Source organism: Arachis hypogaea, chromosome 20, assembly GCF_003086295.3.
Source record: "Arachis hypogaea cultivar Tifrunner chromosome 20, arahy.Tifrunner.gnm2.J5K5, whole genome shotgun sequence".
NCBI lineage: Eukaryota > Viridiplantae > Streptophyta > Magnoliopsida > Fabales > Fabaceae > Arachis > Arachis hypogaea.
This window is the reverse complement of record NC_092055.1, coordinates 91,389,347-91,401,600: the sequence shown is the minus strand read 5'-3', so window position 1 is coordinate 91,401,600 and position 12,254 is coordinate 91,389,347. Positions and strand designations below refer to the sequence as shown.

The 12,254-nt window shown below is 35.6% G+C and overlaps 1 non-coding gene across 1 annotated transcript; it reads left to right on the top strand.

Annotated features, from left to right (window-relative positions):
- Window positions 1-7,070: 7,070 nt before the first annotated feature.
- LOC112788517 (small nucleolar RNA R71) lies at window positions 7,071-7,178 on the top strand. Its single transcript, XR_003195877.1, has one exon. It is a non-coding gene; the product is annotated as a small nucleolar RNA R71 (small nucleolar RNA).
- Window positions 7,179-12,254: the final 5,076 nt, after the last annotated feature.

Here is a 12,254-nt window from a genome sequence, read left to right as displayed (position 1 = left end):
AACCTCCGGATTCTTATGGGTATAACTCTCATCCTAATGCATATCAATCTAATGGATGTGGTGACCCTTATTGTGATTGTCAACAACTACCACCACATGCCTATGAACCACCTCCTCAACATAATTTTGAACCACCTTACTCATAAGCCCCTTTTCACCAACCACCTCCATATGACCCCAACCATATCCACCATACTAACCACCTTATGATCCATATGAACCATATGAAGAACCACCACAATTCCACCACCAATACCCTCAAGAACCACCACCTCACTACCCTTACCAAGATGAATCACCTCCCATGTATGATAACTTTCAACCACATAATGAATTTCCCTTTCCACCACAACCATCCAAGGAAGAACACCCACATCCATCCATCCAAGAGTCAATGGATCGTCTCAAGGAAGAAATGGATCGGCTTCAAGCAATAATCCATCTAAAGGAGCAAGAGGAAGCCCAAAGGAGGAATTATGAAGCTATTGAGGCTAACCTTGCCAAAATTAAAGCCAACTTGGACTCATGGGACTCATGCAACAAGCAAAGCATCTCCACGGATGAGTGTGAGAAATTAACCGAAGAAAGGAGCATGAAGGAGATTTTAGAATCTCAACATGAGGACAAAGAGATGGGGTATGTCTTACAGCAAGTGGAGGAGGGAGAGATTGTTAAAGAAGAAGAAGTGGTTGAAGAGTTAGAGGAAGTTGAACAAGAGGTGAATTTCAAACTTGAGAGCACTTCCACACCAAGTGACATTGTTGATGATTTTGTGGAAGTTGTTGAACCTTCTTTCAATGAGCTTGAATTTGATGTTGAGGAGGATAATGTGCAACCTCCTAAGCATATAATGAATGATGAAGAATTGGAAGAAGGTGAGCAAGCAACAAATCTTCCTCTTAAAGATGAGCCCACACCAACACATGATCCTTTGGTATTTGAAGAATCTTCTCCTCTTGAAATTGAGGTGGATGTTGAGACAAGTTTTACATTACCTCCAAGTTGTGATATGAAGAATGGAGGAGAGCTAGAAGAGGTTGGTGAGGAAGTAATTGGACATGAAGAGCCTTGTCAAGAGGTGAACATGGAAGAAGCTTGCCAAGAGGTGGAGGTATTCAAAGAAGAGCACAAGGGAATGGAACTTACAAGACCATTAGAGATGTCCCTTCCTAAGTCACCATCCAAAATAACATTCAAGTGGGTAAAATCCTTATCTCTAATCTTTACTTTCCCACTTGAATATGGTTTGATTGAAAATGATGGTCAACTTAGAGCTCTTTGTGGAGTTAAGAGTAGGAGAGAGTTGTGTAGTGGTTGGAAACATCATTCTAGGTTCATTATGGTTGCATGTTCAAAGTTTGATTGCAAGGTTTGGTGTGGAGCTAAATTGTATGGGTCTAGGAAGTTGTTTGGAGGCTTTTTTGAGAATTCCAAGGCTAAACCACCTAATTGGAGCTATGATGATCAACTTGAAGATGGGTGCAAAAACAAGATTTGGGATCCGGGAATATATGAGGATCAATTTTGGGAGCTCATATCTTGGGAAGAATCTCACCCAAGCTTGGTGGAAATGGTTGGAAATTCTGACAACCAATTGAGGAGCAAGTATTCTTGGAGGATCAAGGATGAATACAAGCATAAGCCACCATGACAAGGAGCTTCCCAAATGTCCAACTTAAGGATTTAAACTAAAAGTGCTAGGTGGGAGACACCCCACCATGGTAAACTCTTTCCACTCTCTTTTAGATTTGGTTAATAAGTGATTAGAGTTGCCATTGTAGGTAGTTCTTCTTATTTTCTATACTCCTATGCATTTTACTTTTATTGATAGGTTGTTTATTGCATTTATGCTTTGCTTAGAATAGTTGTAGTTAGATTGCATTTTGCTTGTAGTATAAGTTTTGTTTTTAGTGTATTTGAAAATTTTTCAAAAAAAAAAAACAAAAAGATTTGTTGTAAAATTTGAATTTTGCTTGCTTTAGAATGTTTATAGATTAGGAGAGTATTAAATTCTGTGTTTGTGCTTCTTTAAAAAAAAAACGGGCATCGGCGCCCAAGCGCGCAGTGCGCACGCGCGCCGGTGTGGTTTCACAACTCCTAGTACTAAAACCCGAGAGTTGTGCCCACTTTATGCCTACTTTGTGCCAGGCGATCCGTGCGTAAGCACGCATGGCGCGCGCGCGCCGATTGTCCCTGTCGCATCCGCACTTTAGCACGCATGGCGCACGCGCGCGGATTGTATCTGCTGCATCCGTGCCTAAGCACGCATGGCGCATATGCACGGATTTGCGCCCTGTTTTTCTCCTTTCACCTTTCTCCTTCTTTCTTCTTTTCTTCTTCTTTCTTTCTACTATTTTTTCTTTTTTTTCTTTTTTCTTCTTCTTCCTCTCTTGAAAATTTTTTGTTAAAAAAAAAATAAATAATAAAAATAAAAATAAAAAAATAATAAATTTTTTTTTTCTTTTCTTCCATTTCCTTTTATTGCATTTGCTTATTTTCATTCATTGCATTTTAATTTTGTTTTTATAGCTTGTTCTTATTTTCTTTTCTAAGTTTCTTATTTTAATAATGGTGTTGGATTCTTTTACTCAATTGTTGAGAATTTCTTGGTTAATCTTGGTGCTTTGTGACTTGTTTGGTATTAATTGTAATATTTTCTCTACACACAAGATTGGTGCTTTAGTCCTTCCTGACTCATGATCCCTTGTTTTTATACTTCATCATCATTGAGTTAGGATGGGACCAAATACTCTCATGCTTACCACTAATCTTGTTTGTGTCAATTATTGATTAAGCTTGATGCTCAATATGCTCTTCATGCTTTAACTTGTTCTTGCATCAAGTATTAATTGATATGCCCTTTTCCTATATTGCTTCCTCACTTACATGCGTAGCTAACATGTAGTGAGAACTTTACTCTTATTTGGCATTAGTCCCCGCCTATGTTCTACTTGCTTTGCTATCTTTGTTGTAGGCTTAATTTTCTTTCTTTTTCTTTCCTTTTAGGTTGGCCACCAAGAAGGAAAGGAATGGAAGGGCTTCTAAATGGGGCAACAAACAAGTTCACCCGCACAACCTCTTGAAGGAGCTCATCAATTGTAGAAATCCGTCCACCTTGCTCTTCTTTGCATGCACCGAGGACGGTGCAAATTTCTAAGTGTGGGGAGGTCGTCCGACCGATCTCCATGGGTAACAATTTCTTTCTTTCAACACCAATTCTTGATTTCCTTTGCTAGTTAGTTGTTTCATTGCATGATAGGTTGCATGATAGTTAAAATTTGTACATATTTGAGCATTTTTTTTTATGTTAGGACTACTTGGTTAGGGCGATGATTTCTTTTCTAAGAAAAATTGTTTTAGGGCACCCTACCAATTTGAAAAAATTTTTTGTGACAAACTTGCTTGAAGAATTTATTTTGGAACATGGTTTTTGAGCTAAGAACACAAGCATGTGAGTTTTGAGCCTAATTGTGTGGTTACATCTTATAACCACTTATTTTCATTCTTGTGTGCATTATTCTCTTTCTATGATTGTAATCTTTGATTTGTTTGATTCTTTATGTCCATTATTCTATGTGTACATGCATTTATATGATTGAGGCCATCATTTTATTTAGCTCACTTACCCAAATAGCCTACCTTTCATCAACCATTGTTAGCCAATTTTGAGCCTATTGAATCCCTTTTGTTCTTAATGTTAGCACATCACTACCCTTAAGTGAAAAACAATAAATATCCTTAATTTGGATCTTTGATTAGCTTAGGTTAGTGAGGGTGTGTATCAATTGGGTATGGAAAACTTAGGACATTGGTTGAGGTAAAAGTGTAATTTTTATTTTTGTTGAAAATATTGGAAATTGGGTACATATTCATGCACCATATATAAAACCATATGCATTGATATGTTTGTATATATTTTTCAAAAAAAAAAATGTGCAGAAAAAAATATATATATAAAAAGAAAAAATAATATAGAAAAAGAAAAAGAAAAATATATAGAAAAAGAATACAACAAAAAGGGGACAAAAATTCTCCAAAGTAAGGTTCAATAAAAATCAATGCATATGGAATGTGAATTAAAAAGAATGCATGAGTATGTGAAAAAAGTGGGAATCGTGGGCAGCTAGGTTGTGTATTAGAATTGTATAGGTTGTTATATGTGTTTAGTGAGAGCTTAGGCTAATCAAAGATACAAATTTCAAGCTCACTTGACCATATGCATCCCTACCTTGACCCTAGCCCCATTACAACCTATGAATAAGTCCTCATGATGAATGTATGCATGCATTGAATAATTGTTGATTGTTAGATGAAAAACAAATCTTAGAAAGCATGAGTAGAAGAGAATTGAGTGATCGACCCTATACACTAGAGCGACTAGAGCGGATACACTTCCGGTGAGGGTTCGATACTCAATTCCTTGTTTCTGGCTTTTATGAGTGTTCTTCTTGCAAGTCTATTTGAACTTCATTTTAATATTTGAATTGGTAGGATTCATGAATCATCATACTACTTAGCCCTATATGTGCATATATGTTCTTGGAGATTGATTTACTTTTAACCAAGTAGGTAGAATCATTTTGCATTTAGTTGCATGCATGTAGATAGGTGCATATAGCTTCTTTGCATTGAATAAATGTTCATACCCTTTTCTTGTCCTTCTTTATTCTTAGCATGAGGACATGCTTGGTTTAAGTGTGGGGAGATTTGATAAATCCCAATTTTGTGGTTTATCTTGTGCTTATTTTGAGGGATTTTATCAACTTTTCTCACATTTATTCAATGAAATAGCATGGTTTTGTAATTCTCCCTTGATTTGTGCTTAAATGTGAAAACATGCTTTTTAGGCCCTAAAATTAGTGATTTTAATTTACTTTAATTCCATTCGATGCCTTGATATGTTTGTTGAGTAATTTCAGGTTTATAAGGCAAGTATTGGATGGAAGAAGTGAGGAGAAAAGCATGCAAAGTGGGAGAACTCATGAAGAAATGAAGGAACCGTAAAGCTGTCAAGCCTGACCTCTTCGCACTCAAACGACCATAACTTGAGCTACAGAGGTCCAAATGAGGCGGTTTCAGTTGCGTTAGAAAGCTAACATCCGGAGCTTCGAAATAATATAAAATTCGATATATGTTGCTTTGCGTTCAGGGGCGCGCACGCGCCGATGCTGTATGTGGCCCACTTTGCAGCTCATTTTGGGCCCAATCCAACCCATTTTTGATGCTATTGAACCCAAGGATTGAAGGGGGAATGTAGCAAGTAGTCATAGTTTAGTTTTCATCATGTTTTAGGGTAGAATTCTAGAGAGACAAGCTCTCTCTTCTCTCTAGAATTTAGGGTAGTTTAGGTTTAATTTTCTTGAATCTCACTTTTAATTCTTGTTTTGATTTAGTTTCTCCTTTTAATTTTTTGTTGTTACATCTCTACTCTTCTAGTTTTTACTTGTTCATTTCTTTTATTTTTTTGCTTTTATGTTCATGAACCTTGTTGGATCTTAATTTTCCTTTAATGTAATTTTATGTTTGATGTTATTTTTTATTGTTGATTTGAGTTATTGATTTTACTTTTCTTGCTATTGGTAGTTGGTAGATTTTAATATTTCTTGTCATTTATTATGCTTTCCATGTATGCCTTCCAAGTGTTTGATAAAATGCTTGGAAGGATGTTAGAGTAGATTTTGAGCATTCTTAGCTTGGAAAGAGTAATTAGGCAATCTTGAGTCATGAAAACCCAACTTATGTTGGTGATCTAGAGTTGTTAGCTAATATTGTTTCCATTGACGCTAATCTTTTGCTAATTTAATTAGTGAGTTGATTAGGACTTATGGAATATTGTTTCCATTGACGCTAATCTTTTGCTAGTTTAATTAGTAAGTTGGTTAGGACTTTTGGATTGAGATTAGCTAGTCTCGTTAGACTTTCTCCCTATTTGTTGGAGTTGACGTAATGAGATAAATTCTTGTTTATATTTGTGACATGATTAATTAGTCTTGTTTGACATTCTTCCGATGTGTGAGTTAACTAAATAAGGCGAATTAATCATGCATGACTAGGATAGAAAGCCTATGATCTCAATTCTTGCCATGAATGTCTCTCTTTATTACTTGCTTTCTTTAATTACTTGCTCAATTTACTTTATCAGAGCTCATGAAGGGTATAAGGAGGTTCAATGAAATCTCTATGGTCTCTAGATGAGTCTCAGATTCTTTTGGTTCCTCAGAGGGAAGCTCCTTATTGATCACTGGACGTCCCAGGAGGTCTTCCTCCTTGGGATTCACGTCCTCCCCTTCTTCCTTGGATTCGGCCATGATGGTCATTTCAATGGCCTTGCACTCTCCTTTTGGATTTTCTTCTGTATTGCTTGGGAGAGTACTAGGAGGGATTTCAGTGACTCTTTTACTCAGCTGACCCACTTGTGCTTCCAAATTTATAATGGAGGATCTTGTTTCATTCATGAAACTCATAGTGGCCTTGGACAGATCAGAGACTAAGTTTGCTAAATTAAAGGTATTTTGTTCAGAATTCTCTGTCTGTTGCTGAGTGGATGATGGAAAAGGTTTACTATTGTTAAACCTATTTCTTCCACCATTATTAAAGCCTTGTTGAGGCTTTTGATGATCCTTCTATGAGAGATTTGGGTGATTTCTCCATGAGGGGTTATAGGTGTTTCCATAAGGTTCACCCATGTAATTCACCTCTGCTATTGCAGGGTTTTCAGGATCATAAGCTTCTTCTTCAGAAGATGCCTCTTGAGTACTGTTGGATGCAGCTTGCATTCCATTCAGACTCTGAGAAATCATATTGACTTGCTGAGTCAATATTTTATTCTGAGACAATATAGCATTCAGAGTATCAATTTCAAGAACTCCCTTCTTCATAAGCGTCCCATTACTCACAGGATTCCTCTCAGAAGTGTACATGAACTGGTTATTGGCAACCATGTCAATGAGTTCTTGAGCTTCTGCAGGTGTTTTCTTTAGGTGAATGGATCCACCTGCAGAAGTATCCAATGACATCTTAGCCAATTCAGATAGACCATCATAGAATATATCCAGGATGGTCCATTCTGAAAGCATGTCAGAAGGACACTTTTTGGTCAGTTCTTTGTATCTCTCCCAAGCTTCATAGAGGGATTCACCTTCCTTCTGTCTAAAGGTTTGAACATCCACTCTAAGTTTACTCAGCTTTTGAGGAGGAAAGAACTTGGCTAAGAAAGCCTTGACCAGCTTATCCCAAGAGTTCAGGCTATCCTTAGGTTGAGAGTCCAACCATATTCTAGCTCTGTCTCTCACAGCAAAAGGGAAAAGCATGAGCCTGTAGACTTCAGGATCTACTCCATTAGTCTTAACAGTATCACAGATCTGCAAGAATTCAGTTAAGAACTGAAAAGGATCTTCAGATGGAAGTCCATGAAACTTGCAGTTCTGATGCATCAGGGAAACTAATTGAGGTTTCAGCTCAAAATTGTTTGCTCCAATGGCAGGAATGGAGATGCTTCTTCCATGTAAATTGGAATTAGGTGCAGTAAAGTCACCAAGCATCCTCCTTGCATTATTATTATTTTCGGCTGCCATCTCCTCTTCTTGTTCGAAAATTTCTGAAAGGTGCTTACTGGATTGTTGTAATTTAGCCTCTCTTAGTTTCCTCTTCAGAGTCCTTTTAGGTTCTGGATCTGCTTCAACAAGAATATTCTTGTCCTTGCTCCTGCTCATATGAAAAAGAGAGAACAGAAAAATAATAATAATAGGGATCTTTTTTACCACAGTATAGAGGTCCTTGTGTGAGTAGAAGAAAAGAAGAAGAAAAAATTCAAACACAGATGGAAGAGGGGGTTCGAATTTGGGTGAGATGAAGCTTTAGTAGATGAATAAATAAATAGAAGGAGATGAGAGAGAAAGAGGATTTTCGAAAATAATTTTTGAAAAAGAGTTAGTGATTTTCGAAAATAGTTTTTGAAAAAGGTTAGTAATTTTCGAAAATTAAAATCAAAAATTAAAATAATTAGTTAATTAAAAAGAAATTTTGAAAAAGAGGGAGATATTTTCGAAAATTAGAGAGAGAGAGAGTTAGTTAGGTAGTTTTGAAAAAGATAAAAAACAAACATAAAGTTAGTTAGTTAGTTGAAACAAATTTTGAAAATCAATTTTTGAAAAGATAAGAAGATAAGAAGTTGGAAAAGATATTTTAAAATCAAATTTTTGAAAAAGATAAGATAAGAAGATATTTTTGAAAAGATATGATTGAAATTAGTTTTTGAAAAAGATTTGATTTTTAGAATCTCAATTAATGACTTGATTCACAAGAAATCACAAGATATGATTCTAGAACTTAAAGTTTGAATCTTTCTTAGCAAGCAAGTAACAAACTTGAAATTTTTGAATCAAAACATTAATTGATGATGTTATTTTCGAAAATTATGTGATAAAGATAAGAAAAATATTTTTGAAAAATATTTTTAAAATTTTCGAAAATAAATAAGAAAAATGAAAAAGATTTGATTTTTGAAAAAGATTTTGAAAAAGATAAGGTTTTTAAATTGAAAATTTGATTTGACTCATAAAAAAAACTAGATTTTGAAAAGTCAACTCAAATTTTTGAAATTTATGAGTGAAAAAGGGAAAGATATTTTTTTGATTTTTGAATTTTTAATGATGAGAGAGAAAAACATGAAAATGATGCAATGCATGAAAATTTTGGATCAAAACAATGAATGCATGCAAGAATGCTATGAATGTCAAAATGAACACCAAGAACACTATGAAGATCATGATGAACATCAAGAATATATTTTTGAAAAATTTTTAATGCAAAGAAAACATGCAAGATACCAAACTTAGAAATCTTTCATGTTCAGACACTATGAATGCAAAAATGCACATGAAAAACAAGAAAAGATGCAAAACAAGAAAACATCAAGATCAAACAAGAAGATTTACCAAGAACAACTTGAAGATCATGAAGAACACCATGAATGCATGATTTTTTCGAAAAATGCAAGATGAACATGCAATTGACACCAAACTTAAAATTTGACTCAAGACTCAAACAAGAAACACAAAATATTGTTTTTTATTTTTATGATTTTATGAATTTTTTTGGATTTTTCGAAAATTATTTGAAAAAGAAAAATAAGGATTCCAAAATTTTTAATGTGAATTCCAGGAATCTTGCACTCTTAGTCTAAAGCTCCAATCTGAGGGTTAGGCATGGCTTAATAGCCAGCCAAGCTTTAGAAGATACAAATCAGGCATACAACAGCTGAAATTTCATCCAACTTCATATACTTATACGTGGAAGCCTCAGTCTAAAAGAATTAGACATGGCTTTACAGCCAGTCAGGCTTCAACATGCTTCACGAAACACTAGAATTCATTCTTAAAAATTCTGAAGAAAAATATATTTTTTTGAAAACATTTTTTTTTCAAAAACAAAGGAGAAAATTTTTGAAAGATTTTTTGAAAAATTTTTTAAAATAAAACAAAAAGAAAATTACCTAATCTGAGCAACAAGATGAACCGTCAGTTGTCCAAACTCGAACAATCCCCGGCAACGGTGCCAAAAACTTGGTGCACGAAATTGTGATCTCAGGCAACGGCGCCAAAAACTCTGTACGCACGTCCTAATAAATTGTTTTTCATTCACAACTTCGATACAACTAACCAGCAAGTGCACTGGGTCGTCCAAGTAATAAACCTTACGTGAGTAAGGGTCGATCCCACGGAGATTGTTGGTATGAAGCAAGCTATGGTCACCTTGAAGATCTCAGTCTGGCGGATATAAAATAGTTATGGAGTTTTCAAAAATATATAATAAAATAAGGATAGAAATACTTATGTAAATCATTGGTGAGAATTTCAGATAAGCGCATAGAGATGCTTTCGTTCCTCTGAACCGCTGCTTTCCTGCTGTCTTCATCTAATCAATCGTACTCCTTTCCATGGCTGGCTTTATGTAAGGACATCACCGTTGTCAATGGCTACTTTTTATCCTCTTTGGAAAATTGTCCGATGCGTTGTCACTGCATGGCTAATCGTCTAGAGGCATCACCCTTGTCAATGGCTGCATCCCATCCTCTTGTGAAAATGGTCCAAATGCTCTGTCACAGCACGGCTAATCATCTGAGGTTCTCGATCATACTGGAATAGGATTCACCCTCCTTTTGCGTCTGTCACTACGCACAGCACTCGCGAGTTTGAAATTTGTCACAGTCATTCAATCCCAGAGTCCTACTCGGAATACCACAGACAAAGTTTAGACTTTCTGAACTCTCATGAATGCCGCCATCAATCTAGCTTATACCACGAAGATTCTGATTAAGAGATCCAAGAGATACTCATTCAATCTAAGGTGGAACGGAAGTGGTTGTCAGGCACGCGTTCGTGGGGAATGATGATGATTGTCACGTTCATCATATTTAGGTTGAAGTGCGAATGAATATCTTAGAACCGGAATAAGTTGAATTGAATAGAAAAACAGTAGTACTTTGCATTAATCTTTGAGGAACAGCAGAGCTCCACACCTTAATCTATGGAGTGCAGAAACTCTACCGTTGAAAAATACATAAGTGAATATAGGGCAAGCATGGCCGAGTGGCCAGCCTCCCATGGAGGTCTAGAGATCTAAAAATGATCAAAAGATGTTCAAAGATGTCTAATACAATAGTAAAAAGTCCTATTTATAATAAACTAGTTACTAGCGTTTACAGAAGTAAGTAATTGATGCATAAATCCACTTCCGGGGCCCACTTGGTGTGTGCTTGGGCTGAGCTTGAATGTAACACGTGTAGAGGTCAATCTTAGAGTTGAACGCCAGTTTGTAACGTATTTCTGGCGTTCAACTCTGGCTTGTGACGTGTTTCTGGCGTTTAACTCCAGACAGCAGCGTAGAACTGGCGTTCAACGCCCATTTACGTCGTCTAAACACGGCCAAAGTATGAACTATTATATATTGCTGGAAAGCCCTGGATGTCTACTTTTCAACGCAATTGGAAGCGCGCTATTTTGAGTTTTGTAGCTCCAGAAAATCTACTTTGAGTGCAGGGAGGTCAGAATCTAACAACATCAGCAGTCCTTCTTCAACCTCTGAATCTGATTTTTGCTCAAGTCCCTCAATTTCAGCCAGAAAATACCTGAAATCACAGAAAAATACACAAACTCATAGTAAAGTCCAGAAATATGAATTTAACATAAAAACTAATGAAAACATCCCTAAAAGTAACTAGATTCTACTAAAAACATACTAAAAACAATGCCAAAAAGCGTATAAATTATCCGCTCATCAATAAGCTTAGTCAAAATAATGAAATTTTTTCAAGACTTCTATCTATAGGGCACCAATTGATTTGAGTGAAAACTTTTCACAAAACTTGCTTGAATTATATATATGTTGTGGAACATGTTTTGAGCTAAGAACACAAGCAAGTGAGATTTGAGCCTAATTGTGTGGTTACATTTTATAACCACTTATTTTTCCTTCTTGTGTGCAATATTCTCTTTCTATGATTGTAATCTTTGATTTGTTTGATTCTTTATATCCATTATTTGGTGTATTCATGTATTTATATGATTGAGGCGATCATTTCATTTAGCTCACTTACCCAAATAGCCTTACCTTTTATCATCCATTGTTAGCCAACTTTGAGCCTACGCTTAACCCACTTTGTTCTTTAATTTAGCACATTACAAGCCTTAAAGCGAAAAACAATAAATGTCCTTTATTTGGATCTTTGATTAGCTTAGGCTAGTGTGTGTCTATTATTCAAGTGTGGGAACCTTGGGACATTGGGGAATAAAAGGGTAGTTTTGTATTTTTATTGTAAATATTGGGAATTGAGTACATGCTCATGTATTAATCAAATGTAAAACCTTATGCATTGATGTTCTTGTATATAGAAAGAAGAAAATGAGAAAAACAAAAGAAAAAAAAATATGGAAAAGAAAAGAAAAAAAATAGAAAAACAAAGAAACAAATACAAAAAATAAAAGGAATAAAAAGGGGACAAAATGCCCCAAAGCAAGTGAAGCTCAATAAAATCAATGCATATGTGTTGTGAGATGAAAAGAAAATGCATGAGTATGTGACAAAGCAAAAAAATGGGAAGTTAGGTTAGAACTTAATTGTATAGGATTGATGCCAGGGCATCTTGGCCAGTTTCACTGACCTTTTCTTTACTGTTTTTAGGGTAGTTTCATGCATTTCTTTAGGAAATAAGCTAGTTTTGGGTAGATATTCACCTACACCTTGATTCAAGCATA